Source organism: Durio zibethinus, chromosome 27 (assembly GCF_047325235.1).
Source record: "Durio zibethinus cultivar Kanyao isolate XHJ-2024 chromosome 27, ASM4732523v1, whole genome shotgun sequence".
NCBI classification, from domain to species: domain Eukaryota; kingdom Viridiplantae; phylum Streptophyta; class Magnoliopsida; order Malvales; family Malvaceae; genus Durio; species Durio zibethinus.
Window position 1 is genome coordinate 11,980,471 of NC_143188.1, and position 26,384 is coordinate 12,006,854.

Genomic DNA, 26,384 nt, shown 5'->3' on the forward strand with positions numbered 1-26,384 from the left:
ATTGGAAACAATTTTTAAGATTCTCCATAAATCTGGTAGAACTCTAACAAATACTTCCTCACCTCAAGAGTATTCAAAAATCCAATTTGATTTATTGAAGAGGCTCTGTCGTCAAAAAATGATTTATTTATTTATTATTATTATTATTATCAATTTTCGTTGAAAATAAATCTAATTATTCCACAATTTGGGTCAAATTAGAAATATTTTCTCTTTTGAATTTCTAAAATTTTCACCATTTGGGCCTATTTAGAAATTTTCTTTTTTTTTTCTTGGAAAGAAAATAATATGATAATTATTTTTATTGAAATTTCATCTAAATTATTTCACTATTTTGGTCAAATTTAGATAAAATTTCTCATCTAGAAATTTATTAAAAATTTACCATTTGAAATTTCTAAGAATCTCATATTTAGATAATTATCAAATATTTTCAATCCAAATTTTTATTTGGAAAAGAATACAATTACTTGTATTGAAATTTTATCTAAATCATTCCACCATTTGGGCCAAATTTAGAGAAAATTTCTCACCTAGAGATTTCTTAGAAATTTACCATTTGAAATTTCTAAGAATCTAATCCTTGGGTAATTTGTATTTAATTCCAAAAATTTTATATTTTTATGCTTTTTATGTTTTTAATTTTTTTTGTTTGAAAATAAATATTAATTATTGTTATTGAAATTTTATCTATATTATTCTACCATTTTGGACAAATTTAGATAAAATTTCTCACTTAAGAATTTTATAAAAATTTACCATTTGAAATTTTTATAAGTTCTATCATTGGATAATTAATATTCATTCCCAAATTTTTTATTTTTACTTTATTTTTAATTTAATAATTAAAAAACAAAAACAGCAAATAAATAAAATACTTAAATAAAATAAATAAGAAAATACCAAAAAAATTCGAAAATGGCTCGGTTCAGGCTAAAAAACGGCTCGGCTCAAGACAGAAATCACGGCTCAAACGTGTGGCTCAGAGTCTCAGCTTGGCTCTGCTGGAACCCAGGCAGAGAAGCAGGTCGCTGGTTTGGGTGCGCTATGAGCCGAGTCTGATCTTGGCAAAATGCGCAAATCTTATGAGTTTACTAACGCAAAAACGACATCGTTTTAGTAGGGTATAAAAGACTCTCACCTCAGTTTTTCGCAGATTGCCTCATTTTCTCTCTCTCATTTCCCTATTTCTCCTCATTCTCTCTAAACAATCTCAGATTCTGGTTGAATTTCTACCGGAATCTAGAAAAAATAGTCGAAATCTTTTAAATCTGGCCGAAAAACTCATCGAAAAATTCAAAGTTCGTCGAAAAATTTCGTCGAATTTTGAAAAATTTTGAAAAATTTTCTAGAAAAAAAAAACTCCAAAAATTTGAAAAAAATCTTCTAAAAATTCTATACTGCCTCTAAACACTTTTTGCTTCTGTTTCACCTCTCTGTTTCCTTCCCTGTGTGTTTGTGTGTCTTATGAATCTATTTATAGGGATTGATCAAAAGAGTTTCTGATCAATCCCAACTCCTTATGGGATTTGGATTCAAGTCTTTGAATCCAATCTCAATTCTTTCAGCCTCTAATTTCACGGTCAAATTCAATTTTTTCTGATCCTAATCCTAGCAAAAAATCAATCAAGAAAAAGATAAAAAAGAAAATAATAATAATAATAGATAAATAATAAATATATATATATCAATAGGTAAATAAAAAATATTAACAGATAAATGATAAAATAAAAATAAATATATATATTAATAAATAATAATAATAATAATAATAATATTAATAAATAAACAAAAAATAACAAATAAAAATAAAATGCAAATGGGCTTACCCATTTGGACCAGATCTAAGCTAAGCCCAACGGGCTTAGGCCCAGCCCCCTGTTGAACCCAATGGGCTTAGGCCCGGATAAAGTAGGGTGTCTACAACTGCCTCAAATATATTTACAAAAAATTAAAAAAAAAAAGGTTTTCTTGATCAATAAGAAAATCAAATATAATATGTTGATCACATTAGTTCACGAGAATTAAATATCGAAATAATTTCGAAAAATCAAAAAGGCATTGGACATGGTGAACATATTCTAGTGTTTATTTCACAAATGGAAGTGCTAACATCATCACCTATACACAACCTGGAATCGAAGTATAGCTAATCCTAGAAATTATCCTTTGCTCGGCTTATGGCACCCAAGACTTCTTCTTCATTCGCCGTGGTGGAATGTCTAACGCCTGCCTGATTTACGTACTAGAATATGGCCATTATCTGGGCAGAAATTAGAAGACAATAGAGCTGGGGAGCCTAAGGAAGAGAAATCCTGCCAATTTTGCATTATGGAAGGCAAGCTTTATGAGATAATATGGCATAACTGTTTCAGGCATGCATAATATACTAACATCACAATTAGAAAATATGTTGAGTATCGCTAATGTGCTTGAGTACTCTTAGTAGACTATGATTGTAGTTTCACTTTATTATTTGCTTGCAACCAGGCCCGTATGAATTGTGAACGTTAGGCGATTGAGCCTCAGCTGAAGTTGTTAAAGAGTGGGATGCATCATGTAGGCCGTGTTTTCCTAAATGGTAGTGTAAAAAAAGTTTCATGCCATTGAGATTCTAAATAAGTAAATATTACGTAAATATTCATTTTTTTCCCAGTTTTTCTTTTAAGTTTCAGTTTTGCAAAATGAATATATCCCCAAAAACATCCTTAAAGCTCATTATCAAAAGTTTTTTGGTAGTACATGTTTGAGAATTATGAGGAGCAAAACCCAACATTGCAATCCAGATAAAAATTATGAGCCCATCAACTGTTGGATCAAAAAGATCACTTTTTTTTTTGTCAACATTACAAACATGACAGATTTTCAGCCAACCCATATCTTGCACTGTCTAAAAAAAAACCCAGATCCAAAACACCCAATATTTTTCAAATGTCTATCATTCCAATGCAGAGAAAAGAACGGCTATATGAGAAAGTCGATCAATTAATTACTTCAAGAAGCAGAAGAAACTGAGAGATTTTAAAGAGAAATTGTAGGAGTTCACACATGCAAAAAAAGAGGGAGATAGGGAATCTTACTTCCTCAGCTTTGGTTGTAAATCAAATCACGATTCTTGATAGCCTCTCTAGATTTTGTTTCTGTGTTTTTTTTTTTTTTTTTTTTACTTTACCACCAGGACAACTGAACATGATTCAATTGGATTATCAAACAAACTATGTCTCTCGGACTCTCACTCTCTCTGGGCTTTTCTGCAAACTTTTATTGTTTATTTAAAATGAGTAATCAATATTATCATAGTACCCTTGTTTATTTTTCCTTTTCATCTTCTTAATTTGGATTTATGAGAAGTGTTCAACGATCAGATTATCCACTTATCACTCAGGCTGCCCAACCTAATTTGGCTGAATTTAGGCATAGATTGTTAGGTTTGAGTCCAGTTTTGTCCTGTTGATTAGATTATTTTATTAATAAATAATATATATTTATTTAACTTAAATTTAAAATATATTTTAAAAAACCAAATATAAATAATATATTATTAAACAAATTACGCCAAGATCATGCTTACTTTTTAAAGAGAAGGTATGATAAATTTCGTTTGATTTGATTTACAAATTCTTTTAGATAGGTGATGTTTTCATTGATTTAATTTTTTATTATGCTTGATTTCATTTATAAAATTATTAAAATTAACAGCATGAAATTTTTATTTCAATTCTTGACATTAAAAGCTTGAAATCCAAATTAATTGAATTAAAATTATTGATTAATTGAAATTATCTCTACTTTAATACCTATTCCGTCTTCTATAATTTTTAAATTTTGAAATTTTTAAAAAATTCTTACTAGATCAGGACGGGACAATATTCGTAAGGTACAAATCGATATATTATTTTCTAATTGTAAATCAATGTTAGAAAAAAAAACATAGAAACAATTTACACCTTTTACAAATAGAATTTTAGTTGAGGCAGTTCATTGCAAATCTGTCTCTAATGAAAGATGAAGTTGGCTTAGGTTCAAATCCAAAGGAGGAAAGGACTTGCAACCGTCACTAAATTATATATAAATACCCACACCTCCGATTCGTTACTATTTACTTCTTTCCAATCCCACTAAGCTTTAAGGACTTCCAAAAACACACCAAAAAGAAGATCTTATATTAGATTCTACAATGAAAATCAGTTGGTTTATCAAAAAGATGTGGCGAGGCAGGTCCTCCCAGAAGTCTTACTAGTAGAGGCTGAAGTTGCCAAAACCCTTGAAGCTCGAAAGGTTACGTAGCCATGTACGTAAGCGAAGAGGCCAAGAGGTACGAAGTTCCAATCAGGTATCTTTCGCTTCCAACGTTCAAGCAATTGTTAAAGCCATCTCAAGATCAAGATGATTTTGATACCAAGATTAATGGATCAATCATGATTTCGTGCAATTATGAGATCTTCCGTCAATTGTTAAAAACTACTAAATAGTTTTAGTTGGATTTGATTTGATTTTTTCGTATATTAGATCCAAATATTAATTTAACAAAATTCGTGTAATAATTTAAATTTTTAGTCAATTTTTCAAAAATTTAGTTCTATTGAAATAATTATTTATTCATAAATTATATTTCATCTAATTTTTCTGATTTTAGAATTCTTTTTTGTTGATGCAACATTTCATTATCAAAACCCAATGGCTAATAATTAATTAAATTAATTAGACTTTTTTCCCCCAAATTAATTAGAATAAGATCTTTTTTACTGAAAAATTTTCAATTTTATTACTTGAAATTTCGGGCAAACCCCAATGCTTTTGTATTAGTAATTTAAATAAATTTAATTTGGAATCGAGGTTTTACCTCTGACATTTCATGTCCTTTTTTTTTTTGGTGATAGATCTGATACATTCTACATCTTAATTTTCAACGAAATTCTCAATCAAATCACTAGATCAAGAATTAAATCAACAAATTGGATCAAATTAACAAACTAAACCTGCTTAAATTTGGCCAAATATATTATTCTAATTGGTCATGGCCTGCAGCAGATCATACTTAAGCCTGTCCTGTGATAACATTCCAATAATTTGTCTTATACTTTAAGTTGTATGACTCGCCATTTTTTCACAAAATTGGATTAACATAACAGAATCCCAAAACACAAGAGGACGGCCTTAGCTTCTTGTAGCGAAAAAATTACTACAAAAATTATTACTTCTGATCTTATAATTTGTTTTCTTACAGGATCGTCTCCCCTATGAGAATGCATGTGCTTAAAATGTTAATCATTCCAATCACACAAATATAATTAGAGAGTTCCAATTGTGAGTCAAAGGAGAAAATAAAGCTATGGCCAACTCTAACAGCAAGGCAGCAGCAATATTGGTTAACCTAACCCTATTGCTCTCTCTTCTTCTCATCTTCAACATGGCAGAAAGCAGATTCTTTAGAAATACGTGGATTAATTAGATTCAATTCCAGCAACATTCTAGCCTTTTTTTTTTTGTTTTATATTTAAGATCTTCAAAAATTAAACTATGAACACTAAAATTTTAGCATTATGATTGTCTCATTTTTATGCAGCTGGGTTTGAAAAGGGAAAAAAATCATCGACCCCAGTTTGTGTGAAGGTGTTTGGTGCAAGGGACGGTGACACTTGCTTTAGCATTTCTCAAGCCTTCAATCTGACTTTAGTTTTCTTTAAGGAGATCAATCCAAACATTAACTGTGACAATATCTTTGTTGGTCAATGGCTCTGCGTGGATGGCTTCCTCATTTGAGTTTGATTTTTGAAAACAAACCTTTTTTAAAGCAATATTGCCTAATAAGTAATTAGATATTGTACGAATAAAGTTTGAATTATGAAGATATTTTCCATTAAATATTGTACGAAAAAAGTTTGAATTATGAAGATCTCTTCCATTATATATGTTTCTCATAATTTTATTTATATGGAAATAATTAATTATAACCTTTGTTCCATTGATTTCCATAAATAAAGAAATAAGAACAATAAATGTTATAACATATAAACTCAAAAACTCGATAATTAAACATAAAAAATCTTTTGGGTGATTGGGAATAGTGGGAAGGGAGAAAAAAAAGGGAAAGGGAGATTGAAAAGTGGAAGAGAGATTTTTTGTGGCTTGAAGTTTAGGCTTCATTGTTAGATTTAGGGTTTTAGGGAATGATTTTAGAAAAACGGAGCTCGGAATAGAGATCAGACAGTTGATCAGACAGCCTAACCAATGTAAGCTTTTAACCCAGAAACCCATCAAAGTTGATCCATTCTTGGTTTAGTTTATATTGGGTCCTAGCCCAAAAGCATCATTTGGGGTATACTTCTTTTCTTTTTTGTTCATTTATTTTCTTGAGCCCTTAATCAATTTTTTATGCTTGTTAATATTGTGGTGAAAAATAATAATAATTGTAGTAATAAATAAAAATGCAAATATATTTTTGAAAATTAACTTACTTTTGGATGCATGATGAAATAAAATGAGATTTGAATAAAAATTAATATGTAAAAAATTTGTGATTTAAAATTAAATTTCAAATAAGGGTTTTAAGAATAAAAATAAAATAATATTTTTATTTGAAAATATGATTTTGAAGACTTTACATAAATATCGAGAGAATTCAAAATAATTATTTTGGCAAAAAAATATTACTTAGTTTGCAAAAATATTTCTATAAATTTCTTAACTGAATGATCAGTTTTTTCTAATTTTTATCTAGATATTGAGGAGTTAAAAAATAAATAAATATAAAAATAAATACTTTTAATATAAAAAAAGCCATTTTCATTATGAATAATATATATAAATTTAGGAAAGAAATATAATAATAATAAAAAAGGAATAAAATTAAAGATTTATAAGATGAGTTAAATTGGCCATTTACATATTTTAATTTGTGTTTGCATCATTTATTTGCATCACGTTACATTGTTTGTATTTTAACCTTGTAAAAAAAAAAAAAAACAATAAATATGATTTTGAAAGATTTTTAAGAAATAAAAAATTAATATTTCTAAGTAAAAATAATTTTTGAGATCCTACCTAAATATTGAAAGGTTTCTCAATAATTATTTTTTATAAAAGAATATTAAACTAGATTTTAAGGATTATTATGAAAATACAAATTTTCATTTTATTCCTAAATAAATATTTTAAAAGGATTTTTGTAAAAAAAAATAAAAAATTAATGGGATTATTTTAAATATAAAAATTAAGATCACTTTTATCATAACAAAATAATAACATGTGATTAGTTGATATTGTTTTTAAAACGAACACTATGTAGGTATTAATTCTTTTTCATATGTAACCGAGTTTTCGAATTCAAATTTGTTTTCAAAAACCAAGCAAAAAATTATCTTTTTAGTAAATTTAAATTACTTTTAAAATTTTATTAAGAAGACAAGGTTTTCAAGGTGGCAATCCAATAATTATATATATAATATAATAATTGCTAAGTGTAATATAAAAAATTAATAAAAAAATAAAATAATCAAACGGACATGTATATTTTTATAAAAATTCAACATAAAATTAAATTAAACTCATATATATATATATATATATATATAAAACTTAATCATGATATGTAAGATTTTAAAGTTTTTTTTCTGACCATTGAAAAACGGTCTCATTGTTTGAATGAAGATGGAATTCTAAAGAAACTCAACCTTCTAATACCCACTAATTAGAACAAGATATAAGAAGGGATATATATATTAACTAGTTTACTATCTGTGATGCACGGATTATTTATATTTAAATACAAATATAAATAATGGCCTCCCCATCTGTACTAAAAATATGGAACTATTTCAACTCCAATACTTTATTCAACCTTAGGAACAAAACCCCATTGCAATCCAGATAAAATCGTGAGCCATCAGCTCTTGGATAAAAAGGATCACTTTTTTTTTTTTTGCAGTTCATGACAGATTTTCAGCCAACCCAAATCTTGCACTGTCCAGACCCAAAATACCCACTACTTTTCAAGTATCTATCATTTCATTGCAGAGAAAAGAATAGCAATACAAGAACTGGGTTTTTTGACCGTCGATCAATTTACTTCAAGCAGGAGAAATTGAGATATTTTAAAGAGAAATTTTATGAGTTCACACAAGGTAAAAAAAAAAAAAAAAAAAGGGCAGATAGGGGATCTTACTTTCTTAGCTTTGGTTGTAAATCGAATCACGATTCTTGGTTGCCTCTCTATATTTTGTTTCTGAGGTTGTATTTTTTATTTTTTTAAACTTTACTAACAGTACAGCAAAAATTGATTCAATTGGATCATCAGCCTCTCTTGGACTATAACACAAGGTTGTTAATACAGTAGTATATAATATTTTGACTTTTTTTTAAATAATTAAATTAGTATTAATTGTTTTGATATATTATTTTAAATTTTTTTACCTAATACAAATATATTAATAAATATATATAAATTTATATATAATAATATTATTAATAATTTACAAAATAAATATATATTATTTTCAAAAGGTAAATAAATAAATTTAAAAGTATAAAAAATAAAATATTAATTTATCATAATATTTTTTAATTTTTCATATAATGTGATATGATATTTAAATGAGTATTTTTTATATGAATATTAAGATAAAACAAAGAGATGAAAAAAATAATATTAACTTTATAATTGTTAAATTTTAAAAATGAAATACAATTAGTTTCTTAAAAAAATTAAAATAATTATAAATTTTGATTTTAAAAATTAAAGTATAAAAAATAAATCACAATAAAAAATAAAAAATTCAATTTTCAAAATTTATTTTATCAATTAATTTTATTTTTATTAAATTAAAAATAATAAAACAACAAAACATAAATTATAAATTATAAATCATATTTCATATCACTAAAAAAAACTTAATTTTAAAGGCACATATTTTCTGGCGGTTTAATGAACCGCCACCATATTCTCAAATTTAATGAGCTTTCATCGTCAAAGCCAACCCGCCGAGAGTAGCATTGCTTTCTACGACTGAATGGGTTTAACCCACAAAAAAAAAAACTCTCCACTCTTCCTTTAATTCATTTATTTATCTCCACTCTACAAAACTCTCTGCTAATCCCGACCCCCTTTCTTTTGTATAGAAACAAAGTTTCTGCATTTGTTACTATCTTCACTTGCACTAATTGATTTTAAGCTTCACGTTTCAAACTCTCTGCTAAGCCTTTGCATCTCATTTGTGCTCCACGAGGTTACTATCTTCATCTTAATCCCCTATCTCTTTCATGTTTTTTCATCTGTTGTTTTTTAAATCATTTTTGAGACAAAAATCTAACGAATCTTTACTTGATTTTTTAAAATCCCTAATTTTTCCTCTTTAGTTTCAGCTCAATCGTTGTCATCTTCTTCATCAGCGCTGTTTCGAAACAGGTTCTTCCTCTCTCTCTCTCTCTCCTCATTTTGATTCTGATTTTGTAATGAACAATATTTTTTGTTTCGATCAAGCTTAAGTTTTATTTGGAACAACTTATCTTGATTTTGTTATTTGGTCAAGCTCAATCTTAATTCTAGAAATGGTTTTTTCTTGTGATTTGTGATTTGGTACAATGTTAATCATTCCAATCACACAAATATACAAGAGGACGGCCTTGGCTTCTTGTAGTGAAAAAATTACTATTAAAAATTATCACTTCTAATCTTATAATTTGTTTTCTTGCTGGATGGTCTCCCCTATAAGTATGTATGTGCTTAAAATGTTAATCATTCCAATCACACAAATATAATTAGAGAGTTCCAATTGTGAGTCAAAGGAGAAAATAAAGCTATGGCCAACTCTAACAGCAAGGCAGCAGCAATATTGGTTAACTTAACCCTATTGCTCTCTCTTCTTCTCATCTTCAACATGGCAGAAAGCAGATTCTTTGGCAGTACGCGGATTAATTAGATTCAATTCAAGCAACATTCTAGCCTTTTTTTTTTTTGTTTTATATTTAAGATCTTCGAAATTTGAACTATGAACACTAACATTTTAGCATTATGATTGTCTCATTTTTATGCAGTTGGGTTTGAAATGGGAAAAAAATCATTGACCCCAGTTTGCGCGAAGGTGTTTGGTGCAAAGGACGGTGACACTTGCTTTAGCATTTCTCAAGCCTTCAATGTGACTTTAGATTTCTTTAAGGCGATCAATCCAAACATTAACTGTGACGATATCTTTGTTGGTCAATGGCTCTGCGTGGATGGCTTCCTCATTTGAGTTTGATTTTTGAAGAACAAACCTTTTTTAAAGCAATATTGCCTAATAAGTAATTAGATATTGCTCGAATAAAGTTTGAATTATGAAGATCTTTTCCATTAAATATTGTACGAATAAGTTTGAATTATGAAGATCTCTTCCATTATATATGTTCCTCATAATTTTATTTATATGGAAGTAATTAATTATAACCTTTGTTCCATTGATTTCTATAAATAAAAAATATAAGAACAATAAATGTTATAACATATAAATTCGAAAACTCGATCATTAAACATAAAAATATTGAATTAATTTCAAAAATTCATGAAAGAAATCGGAGTAATCACAATTTAGACCGAATCATTTTCAAATGATTCCAAACAAAAGTGGATGTTTATAATAAATATTAGATTGTAATGCTTTTCCTTTAAAAAATTTATTACTTTTTTTTTTATTTAACCCTTCATAAGAGAAAGGGTTTTGATCAGTAGGGCCCTAAATAGTTTGGGGCAATATTCCTTTTATATTGATGAAGTTATTCAATTGCCTTCGCATGGAATTTGAACAAAATTAAAAGGTTTGTTTGGATTATAGAAGTAAATAAAAGTAAATGTCTTCAAGGAGATTTTTTTTAGGAGAGGTAATAAACTGCTTAAAAAACATAGGCTTTTGATCTCATAATACCCACAATATCTTCTTACAAATCTCTAATAAAAGGAGTGGATGGAGAATGAAGTTTGACTACATCAAACTCCGTCAAACTTCCCCTCATGAGATGCTTTTTGGCCAGAAAATCAGTACAAAAATTTGCTTCTCCATAAACATTTGGAAGAGAAAATCTTCTGGGAAAGAAAATCTTTATCTTGAAGAGATTGCATAATCTTCTGGAAAGCTAAAAGAGAATCTGGTTAGACCAAAATTTTCATATAACCATAATCCCAAGCAAGTTATAATATCTTTCATTATAGAGCCCCAACCAACCCTTCTTGTGAAGCCACACAAACGGTAACCATTACAAAATTCAAGATAAACATACAGAGAACCAAAGAAAATGATGAACAAAATTCAAAAGTAGATAAGTGTTGTGATCCTCGAGCTCCAGATTTGACCAACCCGTCAATGGAGTTTTGTTCTAATATATGTAATCTGTCCAATAATCTTTTGCCTTCCAGTCCTTAATTTTTTGGGCAATCAAGACCAGCCGATGTTGGTAAATGACATCGAACCATTCGTGTTGTGGAGTTGTAAAACTCGCCATTTCTTCACCAATTTGGATTGAAATAATAATTCAAAAAAAAAGAAAAATACAAAATTGGGGTCTCAACATGTAATAATTAAGTTACATAGAGATTAGGACGACTTCTTTGCAGAAAACCAATAAAATTTTGTGATTAAACTCATCTAATTCATGTCTACCCCCTTTTTTTTTTTTTTGGCTATAAATGGGTTGCCATTCTTATAATTTAGCAAGCCAAGAGAAATTTCACGAGATAAGAAATGGCCAAGTCGAACAGCAATGCAGCGATGTATCTTAACTTGGTTCTTTTGCTCTCTTCTTCACATCATCAACATGAATGGCTGAAAGCAGCCGACTCAAATGTAAGTTTTTCGTTTCACAATTTCATATATTTCTTACAAGGGTTAATATTATAATAGCCCTTAAATTATAGTAAAATGATCAATATGATATCTGAATTATAAATTTATTAATTAATATGGTATTTGTAAATTTGTTTGTACATCATGTGTATTAAAAATATTAGGGATAAGTATATATTAATTAATAAATTTATAATTTAAATATTATATTAAAATTTTTTAAAATTCAAATGTCACATTTAACATTTCACACACTAACCCTTTCTTACAATAATAATTAAACAGTCTTACAAAATCAATTGCACTATTTTCGCTGTCTGAATCTCCATTGTTTGTGTATAACACACACTGTTAATTTTATTACCAAACTTATATAATGGGGTCGCATAGGATCATATATCCAGTTAACAAGTAATTTTAATATTTAAACCTATCTCACATCCAATTATAAAGTGTCCAAAACTTATAGTAAATCTAATAATTTATATATTTATACCGTATTTATTAATGTAAAATACAAAAATTGTCTAATAGAAAGCGCAACTAGCATATATTTTCAATGGGTCCATTTATTGAATTAGATGTATTGTTTTACTAGTAACTTTGAAACTGATGATGATGTTTGCAGTTGGGCATGCAAAGGCCAAAAAATTGACACCAAACTATCTCTTGATTTATGGGGCACAAGAAGGTGATACTTGTTTTAGCATCACTAAAGCATTCAATTTGACTTCTGATTTCTTCAATGAGATTTAATCCAAACCTTAACTGCGACCGAATCTTTGTAGGTCAATGGCTCTGCGTGGATGGTTTTCTGAGCTAAGATTTGGAAGAAAATTTTATCAAATTCGTTTGAAAATAAAGGATTGAATAAATTGCTGAAGATCTTGTAGTTGATCCTTCATTCAAAGTTCTTGGAAAGAAACCTTTTTTCAATATTGACAGTTCAAGCTCTGCTTTGCTGGAAGAAAACTAGCTTGGTATTGAACAAGAATTAAAGTTTGATTCATCTAGTACATGATACATTATTGACTAAAAGATATACGAGATTTTGATAGGACCAAACAAAAAAACTACTTGACAGTTTTTAAAAGAGAAAAACTAACTGTAGGGGTACAAGCAAGTTTCCTCCATGTCATTCTTATGAAAGATAACAAACTTATTGCCCGGGAAACAGCCACAACTCAGAGTTAATCCCCCATAACTGATCTGCATTAGCAAAACACATATTGATGCTCATTAAAATCAATATTGTGTTCTTCCATCACCCTCTGTGATAATATCATTAAAAGCCCCTCCACTGGGGATCATAGGCAGGACATGCTCTTGACTGGGGAAAATTACATCTAACATCCAGGAGTGTCCAACATTTTCTGAATCGCTGCTCTGAGATCTTCCTTCCTTGTCGCTCAGGCAGCAGGTATTCCACATGCTTCTGCGAATTTCAACATATTTGGAAATATTTCAGACTCATTGTATGGGTCTCCCAAATATGTATGAGCCCTGTTTGCCTTTTAAAATGGATCGTACCATTGAAAAACCATGCCAATGGCAGCAGGCAATCCAAATCCATAGCCCCAAAACCCCCTGATGTCAACTATTGACGAGGCTTCCTATACTTGTAAAACATAGGCATCTACACTTGAATCAATTATGATATATGAAAATGGTAAAAGTTGGTGCATATACATTCAATGAATGAACATAAACAGGGGAATATTAGATAAAGAAACAAATCAAACAAACCATGCACGAAAATAAAGAAGTAAGCAAAGAACAGAGAGGCATCAAATTTTTACGTGGAAAAACCCTTCCAAGTGTTGGAAAGGAAAAAAACCACGGGCAAAGCAAAGGCCATCCATTATTAGATATATGGGTACATAGTTTTGTGTCCGAAGGACTACTGATCATCACTAGCTCTTTTATCTAATAAACCATCAGAAAATCTAAATGCAACTCTGGGTCTACTTAAATGACAGAAGTTAATCAAGATCAAGCCCATCCATGAAGCCATCGACGTCCAGGTCCAGGTATGCGTCAGTATTTGCACCCTTAAGATCTTCAGGAACGAAGTGATCAGCAAAATCAGGAAAGCTCGTACTGGTCATTGTATGGACCCCGTCTCCTTCCTTCATACTTGAAACACCAATCGCTTCATCGTTGATCTCTTCAATAATGTAATCCCCTACATCCAGGCAAATATTAATAGATTCACCTGGAAGCTCTTCAGGACCAAAGATATCAGCAAAATCAAGAGAGATAATACTGGTCATGGTCTGTATTCTGCTCGGATCATAAGTTTCTTGATGTCTTTCTTTTAGACTTCCTTGATGATCAACAGAAACTCTCTTCATAGTTGGAGCTGACGCCTCTTCATCGTTAATCTCAAGCGATTTATTTTTCTTGTTCTTGGGTTCTTCTTCGTCTTCTCCTCAATCAGCAACATCTTTATTCTTAATCTCACAAATGACATAATCACTGAAACCCTCATCCATTAAATACGCATGCATAATCCAGTTGCCATTGCCTTGGCTTGACTTACCTTTCTTGCATGTAAACGTGAAGTATTTGTCCAATCTAACAGCTGACCACTTGCATTCTTTACTTCTTTGGTGTTTCGGCCAAGCCAACATCCTCATCCAGCAGTCCAATCAATCCTCAATTTACTCTTTTTCTTCAACTCGGTGAAAACCAAGAAAGATTTATTTTCTTTGTTGAAAAGATTCCAAGGCCTTTTGTTTTTTCCATAAACCTCACCCTTAATCAAAATATTACAAGATAGTGGCTCTCCATTGATGGCTGGTCTAAAGTAGTAGACAAAAATCCCTTCTTTGGTGGGCAGAAATCGGAAGCGGCATGGTGTTGAAAACTCTGATGAAACGATTAACATGGTTATATATAGATTTAGATGTATGGGTCTCAAGTATTTTAGTCCAATTGTTTTAGGTTTTTTTTTTTTTTGGCCACTTGATAATTCGCCCATATAAAAAATAAATATAATTTAGTTTTTTTCTATGCCCAAGTAATGTATACTTGGAATAACAAAAATAGACTAACTGCCTCAAATATATTTACAAAAAAATTTAAAAAAAAAAGTTTTCTTGATCAATAAGAAAATCAAATATAATATGTTGATCACGTTAGGTCAGGAGAATTAAATATCGAAATAATTTCGAAAAATCAAAAAGGCATATGGACATGGTGAACGTATTCTAGTGTTTATTTCACAAATGGAAGTGCTAACATCATCACCTATACACAACCTGGAATCGAAGTATAGCTAATCCTAGAAATTATCCTTTGCTCGGCTTATGGCACCCAAGACTTCTTCTTCATTCGCCGTGGTGGAATGTCTAACGCCTGCCTGATTTACGTACCAGAATATGGCCATTATCTGGGCAGAAATTGGAAGACAATAGAGCTGGGGAGCCTGAGGAAGAGAAATCCCGCCAATTTTGCATTATGGAAGGCAAGCTTTATGAGATAATATGGCATAACTGTTTCAGGCATGCATAATATACTAACATCACAGGTAGAAAATATGTTGAGTATGGCTAATGTGCTTGAGTACTCTTAGTAGACTATGATTGTAGTTTCACTTTATTATTTGCTTGCAACCAGGCCCGCGTGAATTGTGAACGTTAGGCGATTGAGCCTCAGCTGAAGTTGTTAAAGAGTGGGATGCATCATGTAGGCCGTGTTTTCCTAAATGGTATTGTAAAAAAAGTTTCATGCCATTGAGATACTAAATAAGTAAATATTACGTAAATATTCATTTTTTTCCCAGTTTTTCTTTTAAGTTTCAGTTTTGCAAAATGAATATATCCCCAAAACCATCCTTAAAGCTCATTATCAAAAGTTTTTTGGTAGTACGTGTTTAAGAATTATGAGGAGCAAAACCCAACATTGCAATCCAGATAAAAATTATGAGCCCATCAACTGTTGGATCAAAAAGATCACTCTTTTTTTGTCACAATTACAAACATGACAGATTTTCAGCCAACCCATATCTTGCACTGTCTAAAAAAAACCCCAGATCCAAAGCACCCGAAATTTTTCAAATGTCTATCATTCCAATGCAGAGAAAAGAACGGCTATATGAGAAAGTCGATCAATTAATTACTTCAAGAAGCAGGAGAAATTGAGCGATTTTAAAGAGAAATAGTAGGAGTTCACACATGCAAAAAAAGAGGGAGATAGGGAATCTTACTTTCTCAGCTTTGGTTGTAAATCAAATCACGATTCTTGATAGCCTCTCTAGATTTTGTTTCTGTGTTTTTTTTTTTTTTTTTTTACTTTACCACCAGGACAGCTGAACATGATTCAATTGGATTATCAAACAAACTATGTCTCTCGGACTCTCACTCTCTCGGGGCTTTCTGCAAAATTTTATTGTTTATTTAAAATGAGTAATCAATATTATCGTAGTACCCTTGTTTATTTTTCCTTTTCATCTTCTTAATTTGGATTTATGAGAAGTGTTCAATGATCAGATTATCCACGCATCACTCAGGCTGCCCAACCTAATTTGGCTGAATTTAGGCATAGATTTTTAGGTTTGAGTCCAGTTTTGTCCGGTTGATTAGATTATTTTATTAATAAATAATATATATTTATTTAACTTAAATTTAAAATATATTTTAAAAAACCAAATATAAATAATATATTATTATTAAACAAATTACGCCAAGATCATGCTTACTTTTTAAAGAGAAGGTATGATAAATTTCGTTTGATTTGATTTACAAATTCTTTTAGATAGGTGATGTTTTCATTGATTTAATTTTTTATTATGCTTGATTTCATTTATAAAATTATTAAAATTAACAGCATGAAATTTTTATTTCAATTCTTGACATTAAAAGCTTGAAATCCAAATTAATTGAATTAAAATTATTGATTAATTGAAATTATCTCTACTTTAATACCTATTCCGTCTTCTATAATTTTTAAATTTTGAAATTTTTAAAAAATTCTTACTAGATCAGGACGGGACAATATTCGTAAGGTACAAATCGATATATTATTTTCTAATTGTAAATCAATGTTAGAAAAAAAACATAGAAACAATTTACACCTTTTACAAATAGAATTTTAGTTGAGGCAGTTCATTGCAAATCTGTCTCTAATGAAAGATGAAGTTGGCTTAGGTTCAAATCCAAAGGAGGAAAGGACTTGCAACCGTCACTAAATTATATATAAATACCCACACCTCCGATTCGTTACTATTTACTTCTTTCCAATCCAATAAGCTTTCAGGACTTCCAAAACACACCAAGAAGAAGATCTTATATTAGATTCTACAATGAAAATCAGTTGGTTTATCAAAATGATGTGGCGAAGCAGGTCCTCCCAGAAGTCTTACTAGAAGGTAGAGGCTGAGGTTGCCAAAACCCTTGAAGCTCGAAAAGGTTACGCAGCCATGTACGTAAGCGAAGAGGCCAGGAGGTACGAAGTTCCAATCAGGTATCTTTCGCTTCCAACGTTCAAGCAATTGTTAATGCCATCTCAAGATCAAGATGATTTTGATACCAAGATTAATGGATCAATCATGATTTCGTGCAATTATGAGATCTTCGATCAATTGTTGAAAACTACTACACTTTTAGTTGGATTTGATTTGATTTTTTCGTATATTAGATCCAAATATTAATTTAACAAAATTCGTGTAATAATTTTAATTTTTAGTCAATTTTTCAAAAATTTAGTTCTATTGAAATAATTATTTATTCATAAATTATATTTCATCTATTTTTTCTGATTTTAGAATTCTTTTTTGTTGATGCAACATTTCATTATCAAAACCCAATGGCTAATAATTGATTAAATTAATTAGACTTTTTTCCCCCAAATTAATTAGAATAAGATCTCTTTTACTGAAAAATTTTCAATTTTATTACTTGAAATTTCGGGCAAACCCCAATGCTTTTGTAGTAGTAATTTAAATAAATTTTAATTTGGAATCGAGGTTTTACCTCTGACATTTCATGTCCTTTTTTTTTTTGTTTGTGATAGATCTGATACATTCTACATCTTAATTTTCAACGAAATTCTCAATCAAATTACTAGATCAAGAATTAAATCAACAAATTGGATCAAATTAACAAACTAAACCTGCTTAAATTTGGCCAAATATATTATTCTAATTGGTCATGGCCTGCAGCAGATCATACTTAAGCCTGTCCTGTGATAACATTCCAATAATTTGTCTTATACTTTAAGTTGTATGACTCGCCATTTTTTCACAAAATTGGATTAACATAACAGAATCCCAAAACACAAGAGGACGGCCTTAGCTTCTTGTAGCGAAAAAATTACTACAAAAATTATTACTTCTGATCTTATAATTTGTTTTCTTACAGGATCGTCTCCCCTATGAGAATGCATGTGCTTAAAATGTTAATCATTCCAATCACACAAATATAATTAGAGAGTTCCAATTGTGAGTCAAAGGAGAAAATAAAGCTATGGCCAACTCTAACAGCAAGGCAGCAGCAATATTGGTTAACTTAACGCTATTGCTTTCTCTTCTTCTCATCTTCAACATGGCAGAAAGCAGATTCTTTGGAAGTACGTGGATTAATTAGATTCAATTCAAGCAACATTCTAGCCTCTTTTTTTTTTTGTTTTATATTTAAGATCTTCAAAAATTGAACTATGAAAACTAAAATTTTAGCATTATGATTGTCTCATTTTTATGCAGTTGGGTTTGAAAAGGGAAAAAAATCATCGACCCCAGTTTGTGTGAAGGTGTTTGGTGCAAGGGACGGTGACACTTGCTTTAGCATTTCTCAAGCCTTCAATCTGACTTTAGATTTCTTTAAGGAGATCAATCCAAACATTAACTGTGACAATATCTTTGTTGGTCAATGGCTCTGCGTGGATGGCTTCCTCATTTGAGTTTGATTTTTGAAGAACAAACCTTTTTTAAAGCAATATTGCCTAATAAGTAATTAGATATTGTACGAATAAAGTTTGAATTATGAAGATATTTTCCATTAAATATTGTACGAAAAAAGTTTGAATTATGAAGATCTCTTCCATTATATATGTTTCTCATAATTTTATTTATATGGAAGTAATTAATTATAACCTTTGTTCCATTGATTTCCATAAATAAAGAAATAAGAACAATAAATGTTATAACATATAAATTCAAAAACTCGATAATTAAACATAAAAAATCTTTTGGGTGATTGGGAATAGTGGGAAGGGAGAAAAAAAAGGGAAAGGGAGATTGAAAAGTGGAAGAGAGATTTTTTGTGGCTTGAAGTTTAGGCTTCATTGTTAGATTTAGGGTTTTAGGGAATGATTTTGGAAAAACGGAGCTCGGAATAGACATCAAGAGGCCGAAGAGGGTTCAGGGTGAAAAATTGAAAAGGAAAAGACGCTGACTGACAGCAGCAAACGGCTTAACCGGCGACGGAGTTGCAGTTGAATGCTGGAAATTGGGTTGAAAAAGGGTTGGTTGTTTGCTGTTTGAGAGAGAAGGGAGTTTTTTTTTTTTAATGAGAGGAAGAAATGAAATAAAAAATTAAAAAAAAAGAAGGGGAAGAGGAAATGGGTCAGACGGCTCGACAGTTGATCGGACAGCCTAACCAATGTAAGCTTTTAACCCAGAAACCCATCAAAGTTGATCCATTCTTGGTTTAGTTTATATTGGGTCCTAGCTCAAAAGCATCATTTGGGGTATGCTTCTTTTCTTTTTTGTTCATTTATTTTCTTGAGCCCTTAATCATTTTTTTATGCTTGTTAATATTGTGGTGAAAAATAATAATAATTATAGTAATAAATAAAAATGCAAATATATATTTGAAAATTAACTTACTTTTGGATGCATGATGAAATAAAATGAGATTTGAATAAAAATTAATGTGTAAAACATTTGTGATTTAAAATTAAATTTCAAATAAGGGTTTTAAGAATAAAAATAAAATAATATTTTTATTTGAAAATATGATTTTGAAGACTTTACATAAATATCGAGAGAATTCAAAATAATTATTTTAGCAAAAAAATATTACTTAGTTTGTAAAAATATTTCTATAAATTTCTTAACTGAATGATCAGTTTTTTTTTTAATTTTTATCTAGATATTGAGGAGTTAAAAAAATAAATAAAAATAAAAATAAATACTTTTAATATAAAAAAGCCATTTTCATTATGAATAATATATATAAATTTAGGAAAGAAATATAATAATAATAATAATAATAATAAATAAAATTAAAGATTTATAAGATGAGTTAAATTGGCCATTTACATATCTTAATTTGTGTTTGCATAATTTATTTGCATCACATTAGTTGTTTGTATTTTATCCTCGTAAAAAAAATGAAACAATAAATATGATTTTGAAAGATTTTTAAGAAATAAAAAATTAATATTTCTAAGTAAAATTAATTTTTGAGATCCTACCTAAATATTGAAAGGTTTCCCAATAATTATTTTTTTTATAAAAGAATATTAAACTAGATTTTAAAGATTATTATGAAAATACATATTTTCATTTTATTCCTAAATAAATATTTTAAAAGGATTTTTGTAAAAAAATTAAAAAATTAATGGGATTATTTTAAATATTAAAATTAAGATCACTTTTATCAAAACAAAATGATAACATGTGATTAGTTGGTATTGTTTTTAAAACGAACACTATGTAGATATTAATTTTTTTTCATATGTAACCAAATTTTTGAATCTAAATTTGTTTTAAAAAATCAAGCGAAAAATTATCTTTTTAATAAATTTAAATTAATTTTAAAATTTTATTACGAAGACAAGGTTTTTAAGGTAACAATCCAATAATTATATATATAATATAATAATTGCTAAGTGTAATATAAAAAATTAACAAAAAAATAAAATAATCAAACCAACATGTATATTTTTATAAAAATTCAACATAAAATTAAATTAAACTCATATATATATATATATATATATAAACTTAATCATGATATGTAACATTTTAAAAATTTTTTTCTCACCATTGAAAAACGTTCTCATTGTTTGAATGAAGATGGAATTCTAAAGAAACTCAACCTTCTAATACCCACTAATTAGAACAAGATATAAGAAGGGATGTATATACTAACTAGTTTACTATCTGTGATGCACGGATTATTTATATTTATATTTAAATATAAATACAAATATAAATAATGGCCTCCCCATCTGTACTAAAAATATAGAACTCTTTCAACTCTAATACTTTATTCAACCTTAGGAACAAAACCCCATTGCAATCCAGATCAAAATCGTGAGCCATCAGCTCTTGGATAAAAAGGATCACTTTTTTTTGTTTTTTTTTTTGCAGTTCATGACAGATTTTCAGCCAACCCAAATCTTGCACTGTCCAGACCCAAAATACCCACTACTTTTCAAATATCTATCATTTCATTGCGGAGAAAAGAATAGCAATATAAGAACTGGGTTTTTTGACCGTCGATCAGTTTACTTCAAGCAGGAGAAATTGAGAGATTTTAAAGAGATTTTATGAGCTTCACACCAGGTAAAAAAAAAAAAGGGGAGACAGGGGATCTTACTTTCTCAGCTTTGGTTGTAAATCGAATCACGATTCTTGGTTGCCTCTCTATATTTTGTTTCTGAGGTTGTATTTTTTATTTTTTTAAACTTTACTAAGAGGACAGCAAAAATTGATTCAATTGGATCATCAGCCTCTCTTGGACTATAACACAAGGTTGTTAATACAGTAGCAGATAATATTTTGACTTTTTTTAAAATAATTAAATTAGTATTAATTGTTTTGATATATTATTTTGAATTTTTTTTACTTAATACAAATATATTAATAGATATATATATATTTATATATAATAATATTATTAATAATTTACAAAATAAATATATATTATTTTCAAAAAATAAATAAATAAATTTAAAAGTATAAAAAATAAAACCATTAATTTATCATAATATTTTTTAATTTTTCATATAATGTGATATGATATTTAAATGAGTATTTTTTATATGACTATTAAGATAAAACAAAGAGATGAAAAAAATAATATTAACTTCATAATTGTTAAACTTTAAAAATGAAGTACAATTATTTTTTTAAAAAAATTAAAATAATTATAAATTTTGATTTTAAAAATTAAAGTATAAAAAAATAAATCACAATAAAAAATAAAAAAATTCAATTTTCAAAATTTATTTTATCAATTAATTTTATTTTTATTAAATTAAAAATAATAAAACAACAAAACATAAATTATAAATTATAAATCATATTTCATATCACTAAAAAAAACTTAATTTTCAAGGCACATATTTTCTGGCGGTTTAATGAACCGCCAACATATTCTCAAATTTAATGAGCTTTCATCGTCAAAGCCAACCTGCAGAAAGTAGCATTGCTTTCTACGACTGAATGGGTTTAACCCACAAAAAAAAAAAAGCTCTCCACTCTTCCTTTAATTCATTTATTTATCTCCACTCTACAAAACTCTCTGCTAATCCCGACCCCCTTTCTTTTGTATAGAAACAAAGCTTCTGCATTTGTTACTATCTTCACTTGCACTAATTGATTTTAAGCTTCACGTTTCAAACTCTCTGCTAAGCCTTTGCATCTCATTTGCGCTCCACGAGGTTACTATCTTCATCTTAATCCCCTATCTCTTTCATGTTTTTTCATCTGTTGTTTTTTAAATCATTTTTGAGACAAAAATCAAACGAATCTTTACTTGATTTTTTAAAATCCCTAATTTTTCCTCTTTGGTTTCAGCTCAATCGTTGTCATCTTCTTCATCAGCGCTGTTTCGAAACAGGTTCTTCCTCTCTCTCTCTCTCTCTCCTCATTTTGATTCTGATTTTGTAATGAACAAGCTTAAGTTTTATTGGTCAAGCTCAATCTTAATTCTAGAAGTGGTTTTTTCTTGTGATTTGTGATTTGGTACAATGTGTGAACAATAAATTTAACCGATTGAACCTAGTTCCTTGATCAATTAGTTGCATGTAGTTAGGTTTTAGATTGTCTACTTTTGGATGCTGCTATTGATAATCTTTGAAGGTATTAAAATACATGTCCTGTTGGCCCTAGTTGCATTTCGGAGTACAGTCTGATACATCATGTGAACGGAACTTATCTGGCCTTTTGAAATTCTGCCGAAGGCTTTAATGAATCCAATAGAGTTATCATAGTATTCACATCTTTTAAAAATCTTGGTGATATATTTTATGGTTCTGGGTTTTATCGATGGTAGGGGAGGGGACATAGATGAACTTGAAATCAATAATGCTGATGAGGCTCTTTCTGAAGTATTTCTTTTCAATTCTACTTATATATATTCTTTCTGAAGTATTTCTTTTTTATTTTTCATATATATATATGTATGTATGTATGTATGTATGTATGTATGTAATCTCCTGATTTGAGATCATGTTATGGATTGAGAAATTATGGACTCTTTGAATATACAACTGGCAAATAAGTTTTGCCACTTGAATTGTGAAACTCTTGGAATCAAGTGCAGTTCATCAAGGTGAAAATTCGATGTCTTTTAGTTTTGATGATGTAAAGAAAAAACAGAAACACTTCCGAAAAGTGGAGGTGAGATTTAATTATATGGTGAACACCTAAGAGGGTTCTTATTAATGAGGTGTGTTTACCAAGAAGACAAGATAAAAGTCAGTGAGCATAATGCTGCATATTGATATAGGTCTGAAGGAACTTAATGTCTAACAGATGGTTCAAGTTCCATGGATTAAGCTCTACTATATATGGCTTGCAGTCGTCTTCCAATTTAATGGCTTAGTAAGTGCCATTGAGATTTGATGTTTTCAGGCTTTGCATGTATAGAAACTTAGCTTCATCTCAGGAACTTAGTTGACCACAAAGTCAAACCTTGGTGTGCACCAACTACCAATTACTTTTACTTCATAATCACATATAAATATACCTGTCTATCTAGATTAACTAGACCTCTGTAACTGAAATACAAGAAATCAACCTATTTCAATCCCAGCTAATTTCTAATATTAGCTGAATCAAAGTGTGATTATTTGAAAATTTGCAATTTCGGCTAGGATATTTGTGTTAAAATAATTAACTTAAGGACTATTGAAAACTCTTCTTTTGCAGGAGCCTGTTAGAAGTCCAATAATAGATTCATGCATTCGGATTACAGACAATGGAAGGGAGAGCATTAACAAAAAGGTGCAATTATTAAATCCCTAATTTATGTTCCAGCATAATGCATATTTCTTTTTAGTGCTGCAACATCAATATTTAATGCTTATGAAGTGTTTACGACATTCAGGTCTTCTGCATTTTCACCCTTTGCAGCACTTCAAATAATAATGATCAGCTTAAGGTGTGTAAACTGTGAGCTGTGTTTATTTATCTTGATATCAAAATTATTAGCAAGTCATTCTAATATTTAAACGTTACAGCTAGGAGAAAGTAGTTCAGAGGAAGCAGCGAGATGGATTTGTTGCTTGAAGGATGCTGCATTAAAGATTTAAGCCTATTAACTTACAATCAGTGAGTTAATGGTTATCCTCATGATGAAAGTGATCTTGCTTATTTAAATTTTACTAACACTTAAAATTATGTTTTAAGAGCAGTTAGTGATCTTGCTTCTTCTCTTATGTTGCATTGAACAGATACAGAGCTGCTACAAGTACATACTACAGGGGTCCTGTTGGGCAATGCTGGTTTACGATGTAACAAAATGGCAGACCTTTGATCACATTCCACGCTGACTGGAAGAGTTGCATGGCCATGCTGACAAGAACATTGTTATTATTCTGATTGGGAACAAAAGTGACCTTGAAAACCAGTGGGCAGTGCCAATGGAGGATGCCAAAGAATTTGTTTAAAAAGGACTATTTTTCTTGGAGACCTCAACTCTTGAAGCGACTAATGTGGAGACTGCTTTCTTAACTGTTCTTGCAGAGATTGTGAACAAGAAAAACCTAGTTGCTGGTAATAATTAAGGGAATGGCAACCCTGCATCACTAGCAGGCAAAAAGATCGTCATTCCAGCTTCAGCGCAAGAAATTCCAGCAAAGAGAAACATGTGCAGTAGATCATGATTGAATTGGATTTGACTCCTGTCAATTTGCTTCTTTTACATTATTTATAGCAGGTTTTGAAGGTGCGGTATATATGTTTGTATATTTACATTGCATTAGTTTAGTTTAGTTTCCAAGGGCAGCTAGTTAATTGCATGTTTTGAGATGGGGAAAACCAAAATTTGAAGTTGAGTTGCAGATTGCTTCAAGTTATATATTTTATCCATTGATCCTGGTTGAAGTTACTTTGTTTATTTATCCTGTTGTTTCTTGTATAAATTATTTGTATGAATAATTGGAAGCCAAGGTCTGTGGAAATGCCAGAGCCAGAAGGCAGGTGTGTGATTCGTGAACAAAGCTGAATTTTTTATTTAACCATTCTACATTAATCAATGGACAGGATTAGAAATATGAAAAAATAAGCAAAATTTGTTCAAGATATGCGCATGTCATATTTTATTAATTGGTATGAATTTTTTTTTTTAAATTTTATTGGGTACAAAGGTTAGAAATATGAAAATTATTTTAAAGACGATTTTAAGTGTTAATATAATTTACTCAATAAATATAAAAAATTTAAATAAAACATGACTTTTATTGCATTATTTTAAAAGTTTATTTTTTACTTATAATAGCATTTTAAAATGTTAAAAAAAGTCAAGTTGATAAACACGTGTAATTTCAATATTAGTGGTTTGATCACCGAAAAGTTTTCATCAACACTCATTTAGTCAATGATCAATTGATAGTTAAAAAATTATCGATAATAATAATATCGATATTTTTTTTTTAATTTTTTACTAGCACTTATAAGTACCGATAAAAATAACTTTTTTTATTATGTATTTATGTGTCGATCGAAACAAATTAATTCATTGAAATTCACTAAAATCAAACCAATAAAAATAATCGATATTATCCAAAACAAAAAATTATTTTTAAATATATCATATTATAATATAATTAAAATATAACAACCGATAAAACATATATCAAAAAGAAATTAATAACATTACTCTCACTGTTCGAGGACTTTTCCGTAAAATTATATTGTTTATTTAAAATAAGTAATCAATATTACCAAAGTACTCTTGTTTTTTCTCCTTTTCATCTTCTTAATTTGGATTTATGATAAGTGTTCAATATTACTCAGGCTTGCGGGCTCAACCCAATTTGATTGAATTTAGGCATAGAATTTTATGTTTGAGTCCAGTTTGGTCTGGTTTAATTATATTATTTTATTAATGAATAATATATAATTTATTTAATTTTAAAATTAAAATATATTTAAAAACAGCAATATAAATGATATATTATTAATGGACAAACTGGGCGAGCTCATGCTTAGCTTTTAAAAAGGAGGTCTAATAAATCTCGATCAATTATTCTTTTAGATAAGTGATGTTTCCATTGATTTTATTTTTTACTATGCTTGATTTCATTTAAAAAATGGCTAAAATGGTGAATTTTTATTCTAATTCTTGACATCAAAAGCTTGAAATTCAAATTAATCAAATTGAAATTATCATTAAC

The 26,384-nt window shown here is 29.1% G+C and overlaps 1 long non-coding RNA gene across 2 annotated transcripts; it reads left to right on the forward strand.

Annotated features, from left to right (window-relative positions):
• The first annotated feature begins 8,975 nt into the window (after nt 1-8,975).
• On the forward strand, nt 8,976-24,841 carry LOC111279159 (uncharacterized). Of its 2 annotated transcripts, none has more exons than XR_016334815.1 (6): nt 8,976-9,224; nt 9,355-9,403; nt 23,917-23,991; nt 24,095-24,148; nt 24,228-24,318; nt 24,441-24,841. It is a non-coding gene; the product is annotated as an uncharacterized LOC111279159 (long non-coding RNA). The 2 variants fall into 2 exon arrangements; XR_002688874.2 differs by lacking the exons at nt 8,976-9,224; nt 9,355-9,403 and adding exons at nt 22,241-22,424; nt 22,561-22,603.
• The last annotated feature ends 1,543 nt before the right edge of the window (nt 24,842-26,384 follow it).